The sequence below is a fragment of the Macaca fascicularis genome, chromosome 3 (assembly GCF_037993035.2).
Source record: "Macaca fascicularis isolate 582-1 chromosome 3, T2T-MFA8v1.1".
NCBI lineage: Eukaryota > Metazoa > Chordata > Mammalia > Primates > Cercopithecidae > Macaca > Macaca fascicularis.
The window spans coordinates 105228476-105235673 of record NC_088377.1 but is presented as its reverse complement, the minus strand read 5'-3'; the positions used below and the strand labels follow the sequence as shown (position 1 = coordinate 105235673).

At 40.5% G+C, this 7198-nt stretch overlaps 1 long non-coding RNA gene across 1 annotated transcript; it reads right to left on the bottom strand.

The window, feature by feature from the left end:
* Positions 1-4235: 4235 nt before the first annotated feature.
* Positions 4236-6812, bottom strand: LOC135970183 (uncharacterized). The gene is made up of 2 exons (XR_010585727.1): positions 6076-6812; positions 4236-5661 (listed from the first exon to the last, which is right to left on the bottom strand). It is a non-coding gene; the product is annotated as an uncharacterized lncRNA (long non-coding RNA).
* Positions 6813-7198: the final 386 nt, after the last annotated feature.

Genomic DNA, 7198 nt, shown 5'->3' with positions numbered 1-7198 from the left:
CTGCATTCCAGCCTGGACAACAGAGGCTACGTCTCAAAAAAAAAAAAAAAAAGGCATCTTACCATTGTTCAGCATCTTTCATTTTATAAATATCTTTCACAAACTGTATTTCATAGCTAGAAATGCAGCAATCCTGTGTGAAAGGGCAGAAAATATTAGTCCCAATACACAGAAGAAGAAACTGAGGGTCAACGGTTTGTCCAAGTTTACTTAAACTGTCTCTGTGTAACTAATGCACGAAGAGTAAATAATATTTTTTGTATTTTTTTGAGATGGAGTTTTGCTCTTGTTGCCTAGGCTGGAGTACAATGGTGCGATCTCAGCTCACCACAACCTCTGCCTCCTGGGTTCAAGCAATTCTCCTGCCTCAGCCTCCCGAGTAGCTGGGGATTACAGGCATGCACCATCATGCCCGGCTAATTTTGTATTTTTAGTAGAGACGGGGTTTCTCCATGTTGATCAGGCTAGTCTTGAACTCCTGACCTCAGGTGATCCGCGAGCCTCGGCCTCCCAGTTGGGATTATAGGCGTGAGCCACCGTGCCCAGCCCGAGTAAATAATGTTTTTAAATGTCCACGAAACTTCACGTCAAATTAAAACTATGTCCACGAATTCATTCTGATTAAACCTGTGTCCATGAAGTCATTTGGATTATTAACAAACAATAAATGAAACAATCTTATTAATAACCACTAATTTCAGCAGCAAGATTTTCATGAACAAACAGCAACCTCTTGACAAGTGATTCAAAATGTGTGAGCTCTCATATGTCTTATCTCACTTAATTTTCACAATTTTATAGGGTGGTATAATTATTCCTATGTAATAGATAAGAAAGCTGAGGTTCAGCTAGGTTAAGCAATTGTCCAAGGTTATACAGCGAATAAGTGGCAGCTGGGCTGGGCTTGGATGCTCGGCCTTTTGCTTCCAAGCTCAGAAGTGATTCTGTTTCACCGCAGCTGCCCCGGCTCTCCTGTCTTCTTCCACACAAAATACTAGCACGTGGCCATCCATTATCCTGGCGGATTGCTCTCTCCTGAGGATGCTGCCCCCTATCGCTGTGGTGGATTCATTACCTACCGAGGACCTGGCAATGGGGAAACATTGACAGAGAAGCATCATTTCCTGCTGACTTTTTAGGTTCAGGGCCCCGAGACCCGAACAGTGGCTCCAAGAAGCACTACGGCCTTTCTCATGATACCAGGATCGTTAGAGAATCTACCCACTATCTCTTCATGATTCATGACCTTCTTCACTGACAGCCTCACTTGTAGTACATGTCAAGACTTAAAACATTTTAACAAATATATTTTAATTAATTTAGTCACTAAGTGGTAGTTAATAATAGTTACTAATTTCAAATTGAGAATATAATTTTAAAGTTTAATTTAGTTATAAAATGTAATATTTGCTTATAAGTGAAACAAACCAAATATATATATACACACATATATATTACTACATGAAAACAAATATTAATCACAGAAGCAAAACATACAGTGGTAGTTATGTGGGTTTGGGGGTATAGGAGTTGAGAATGTGTTGGCCAAAGTATAAAAAATTATAGTTGGATAGGAGAAATAAGTTCAAGAACTCTATTCTACAACATATTTACTATAGTTAATAATACTATATTGTATTCTTGAAAATTGCTGAGAGAGGATTTTAAGTGTTCTCATCACAAAAAAATAAGTATGTGAGATAATACATATGTTAATTAACTTGATGTAGCCATTCCACAATGTATACATATTTTAAGACATCATGTTGTACACAATAAGTATATGTAATTTTTGTCAACTAAAATAATTGTTTTATGAATATCTATTATTTAATTTCATTTTAAGACTTCAAGTTTCCCCCCCAAACTTTTTGGGCCTAATTTTAAGTAGACATAGTTTATAAAACAATTGTCATTGAAAACTTGATTATAAACTTGGAAGCCATTTACATTCACCTAGTTTACTTGTTTTTAGCAATTATGCTTGAATTGCTTCTTAAACAAAACTAGCCATGAAAGGAGTCAGGAAGGGACATTCCAGATTATGCCTCTTTGACACAAATATTTTCAGCTAAAAGCAATGAAGAAGCAGCAAACAGAGGAGTGGCTCTTCCGCCCCACCCGCCCACCGTTTTATCTAAAGAAGGGATATAAATTTTCTTTTCTTTCTTTTTTTTTTTTTTTTTTTAGACAGAGTCTCACTCTGTCACCCAGGCTGGAGTGCAGTGGCTTGGTCTCAGCTCACTACAACCTCTGCCTCCTGGGGTCAAGTGATTCTCCTGCCTCAGCCTCCCAAGTAGCTGGGATTACAAGCGCATGCCACTGCTCCCAGTCGATTTTTATATTTTTAGTAGAGATGGGATTTCACCGTGTTGCCCAGGATGGCCTTGAATTCCTAACCTCTGGTGATCCACCTGCCTCAGCCCCCCAAAGTGCTGAGATTACAGGCATCAGCCACCGTGCCTGGCCGGGATATAAATTTTCTTAACTGGACACAACTCTTTTAAGTGCGGAGAGACGGCACCAGGGGAATCCTAAATAAATCTTACTTCATTTGTTTATTCTATAGTTTTAGTAAAATAATTAATTTAAAGAACAATAAAAGACTGCAATTGCTGTGAAAAAGTAATATTTGCTCATAAATGATATGATCCAAATATATATATTAATTGCAAATATTAAATATTCTCCAACATCTCTCTATTTTTCACACTTGTGGTAACCAAAGCTAATAGCTGATGTATAACCTCATATGTATATATACACACATACACACACACGTATATAATATATATGAGAATTGGAGATATGGATTCTCCAAATCTGTGCATATATAATATGTGTGTGTGTGTATATGTATATATGTGTGTGTATATGTATATACATATACACAAATATTTATAGGTTACATTTGATATTTACAAATATAGAATCATAATGTACACATTACTCGCAATTTGCTTTTCTCAATAATATTTCATATATGTCTTTTCAGGCCAATAGATACATTTTTTAGGATATAAATTTGGTTGCTACATTAAAGAGATAACAAAATACAGAAACCTATATGAGATATAAGTTTATATATCTCCCAGTTGAAAATATGGATCAGTGATTCAGTACTGGTATATAGTTTGATTATGCTGGAGACCTATATCCTTTCATGTTGTGGCTCAACAAAAAGCCTCCATCTCATGATTCAAGACAGTTACTCCAACTCCTTCTATCATGTCTCATTTCAGTCAGTTGGAAGAAAGATGGAAAGGAGGACAAGCTCCTTCCCTTTAAGAGCAAGGCAGGCTGGGCACTGTGGCTCATGCCTGTAATCCCAGAACTTTGGGAGACCAAGGCAGGAGGATCACTTGAGTCCAGGAGTTTGAGGCTGCAGTGAGCCATGATTATGCCACTGCACTCCAGCCTGGGAGACAGAGCCAGACCATCTGTCTTAGCAACAACAACAAAAAAAGCAAGACAAAAATTTGCATATATTCCTTCCACTCACATCCTATTGGCTGGAACTTAGTCACATAACACCACCTAACTGTAAGGAAGTGTATTCATCTGTTCTCACATTGTTAAAAGGAATTACCTGAGACTGGGTAATTTCTAAAGAATAGAGGTTTAATTTGCTTATGTTCCACCAGCTATACAGCATGGCTGGGAAGGCCTCAGGAAACTTACAATCATGGCAGAAGGTGAAGAGGAAGGAGGCAGGAGGAAGAGAGATGGGGGAGGTGCTACACACTTTTAAACAAGCAGATCTCAGGAGAACTCTAACATAAGAACAGCAAAGGGGAAGTCAGCCCCATGATTCAATCACCTCCCATCAGGCCCCTCCTCCAACACTGGGGATTACAATTTGACATGAGATTTGGGCAGGGACACAAGTCCAAACCTTATCTGGAAGGCTGGAAAATGTACTCTTTCACTGGGGAAAAAAAATCTAATATTATGTAAGAACAGGGGAATTGAATATTGAGGGCCAACTAGCAATCATCTGCCATGTGGATATAGATTCAACTCATTCAATAGCTACAAAATATTCCACAGTGCAGGAATACTCAGCCATTCCTGTTAATGATCATTCAGTTTGCTTCTAATTTAATTTTGCCATTGCAAAAAAATACTGCAGTAACTATTAATATATACATATCCTATGTACAGTCGATTTTCTCTTAGTGACAGAGTTCCTGAAATGGGATTAGTGGGTCAAAGTACAAACGTATTTTAATATATAGAGTGTTCTGCTCCTGGTTTGGTCCACTACATAAGCCCTGTACAATCTCTTTCTTCTGCTGATTACAAGTAAAGACACTGTCCAAAACATAAAAAGCAACTACCCAAAAGTTCTGAAAAGTAAACAACAGTAGCAGATTATGAAAAGGAGTCAAAACTTGAAGAAACAACCTGCAAGGGAATGAGTCTCCCATTTTTTTCTCTTTTCTTTCATAGTTTTGCCCAGAGAGGAGATTCCAATCATAAAGCTGCATGGTAGAGCAGCAGCGTGGATGGTTTAAATTCCCATAGGAAGCTCATCTTTCTGACCAAAGGAGCGGGAGGGGTCTCTGTGGGCTATGGAGAGAGTGGGAGGGAACCAGAGAGAAGAGAATTGGAGATATGGATTCTCCAAATCTGTGCATCAACCTGCGCAAACCTCAGGCTCTCCCTGAATTGTAGATGAATCAGATATATCCATGGAAGTACAACAAAGGTTTAGAAAACTGAACTGACATTGAAGCCATTGTCTGCAGAACTTACAGTCTTAAAGCAACCAATTAGGTTGTCTGCTAAAACAAATGGGAAAAAAAGTCAATAATTTCCAAATGATTTTTTTCTATTTTTTTTTTTTATTTATTTCTGCCTGGGGATCCAGTACCCAATACAACATTAACAATATATAGCAACAAAATTACTTGGCAGACACAGAACCAGGTAAATCTGACCAGTTCTCAAGAGAAAAGACAACATTTGCCAAACACCAAGATTGCCAAAGACGACTTAATTTTTTTATTTTTATTTTTATTTTTTGACACAGTCTTGCTCTGTTGCTCAGGCTGGAGTGCAATGGCATGATCTCAGTTCACTGCGACCTCTGCCTCCCAGGTTCAAGCGATTCTTCCTGCCTCAGCCTCCCAAGTAACTGGGATTACAGGCGCCTGCCATCATGCCCACCTAATTTTTGTATTTTTAGTGGAGACGGGGTTTCGTCATGTTGGCCAGGCTGGTCTCAAACTCCTGACCTCTGGTGATCCACCCGCCATGGCCTCCCAATGTGCTAGGATTACAGGCGTGAGCCACTGCACCTGGCCTGAAGACAATTTTTTTTCCCCTTGAGATGGAGTGTCCCTCCGTCGCCCAGACTGGAGCACAGTGGGGTGGTCTCAGCTCACTGCAAGCTCCGCCTCCCAGGTTCACACCATTCTCTTGCCTCAGCCTCCCGAGTAGCTGGGACTAGAGGCATGTGCCACCATGCCCAGCTAAGTTTCGTATTTTTAGTAGAGATGGGGTTTCACCATGTTGGCCAGGATGGTCTCGATCTCTTGACCTCGTGATCCGCCTGCCTCGGCCTCCCAAAGTGCTGGGACTACAGGCGTGAGCCACCGTGCCCGGCCCAAAGACAACTTTAAAGCAGCGATGTGACTCTGCCACAGGAGCATGCATCTGAAGTAAAAGTAAACACACCTGAAACAGTTCTATTTGGAGAGCTAGAACTCCTCAGGGGAGAAGCAGAAGCTATAGAAAAGAGCCAATTATTTTATAACTGAAAACTACAATTTATGAAATAAAAAATGCACTGAATATGCTCAATAACAGGATGGAGAAAAGAATCAGTGAACTTAAAGATAGATCAATGGAAATTTTCTAATACAAAGAGCAGAAAGTAAAAAGACTGAAAAAAATAAACAGAGACTCTGGGATACGTGCGCACTGTGATGATTAATTTCAATGTGTCAACTTGACTGAGTTAACGGATGCCCAGATCGTTACTAAAACATTATTTCTGGGTGTGTTTGTGAAGGTATGATTCTGGAAGAGATTAACATTTGAATTAGTAGAGTGAGTAAAGAAGATTACCCTCATCGATGTGGGTGAACGTCATCCAATCCACTGAGGGCATGAATAGAACAAAAATGCTGACGAAAGGCTAATTCACTCCTGTTTGAACTGGGATATCCATCTTCTCTGGTCCTCAGACATTGCTGCTGATTCTTGGGCCTTTGGACTTGGACTGAGACTTATCCCATTGGCTCCCTTGGTTCTCAGGCCTTTGTACTCAGATGCACCAGCCTTCCTGCTTCTGTAGCTTGCAGACAACAGATCATGAGACTTCCTGGCCTTCATAACCATGTAAGCCAATTCTTGTACTAAATCTCTGGATGGATAGATAGATAGATAGATAGATAGATAGATAGATAGATAGATAGATTCTATTGGTTCTGTTTCTTTGAAGAACACTGACTAATACAGGCACTATTAAAAGGTCAAATACTTATCAGGATCCCAGAAGAGGTTAAAAAACTGGGGAGAGGCTGGGCGCGGTGGCTCAAGCCTGTAATCCCAGCACTTTGGGAGGCCAAGATGGGCGGATCACGAGGTCAGGAGATCAAGACCATCCTGGCTAACACGGTGAAACCCCGTCTCTACTAAAAAATACAAAAAACTAGCCGGGCGAGGTGGCGGGCGCCTGTAGTCCCAGCTACTCGGGAGGCTGAGGCAGGAGAATGGCGTGAACCCAGGAGGCAGAGCTTGCAGTGAGCTGAGATCCGATCACTGCACTCCAGCCTGGGCGACAGAGCGAGACTCCGTCTCAAACAAACAAACAAACAAACAAAAAAAAAAACTGGGGGGAGAAAAAAATATTAAAAAGAAAATGGCTGAAAACTTCTCAAATCTAGTGGAAAACATACACTTACAGATTCAAATATCTCAGCCATCCCCAAACAGAATAAATGGAAAGGAAACCATGTCTAAACACACCATAATCAAATTTCTGAAAGACGAAAATAAAAAAAAAAAAATCTGGGCTGGGCACAGTGGCTCACACCTGTAATCCCAGCACTTTGGGAGGCTGAGGCAGGCAGATCACGAGGTCAAGAGATCGAGACCATCCTGGCCAACATGGTGAAACCCCGTCTCTACTAAAAATACAAAACTTAGCTGGGCATGGTGGCACATGCCTATAGTCCCAGGTACTCGG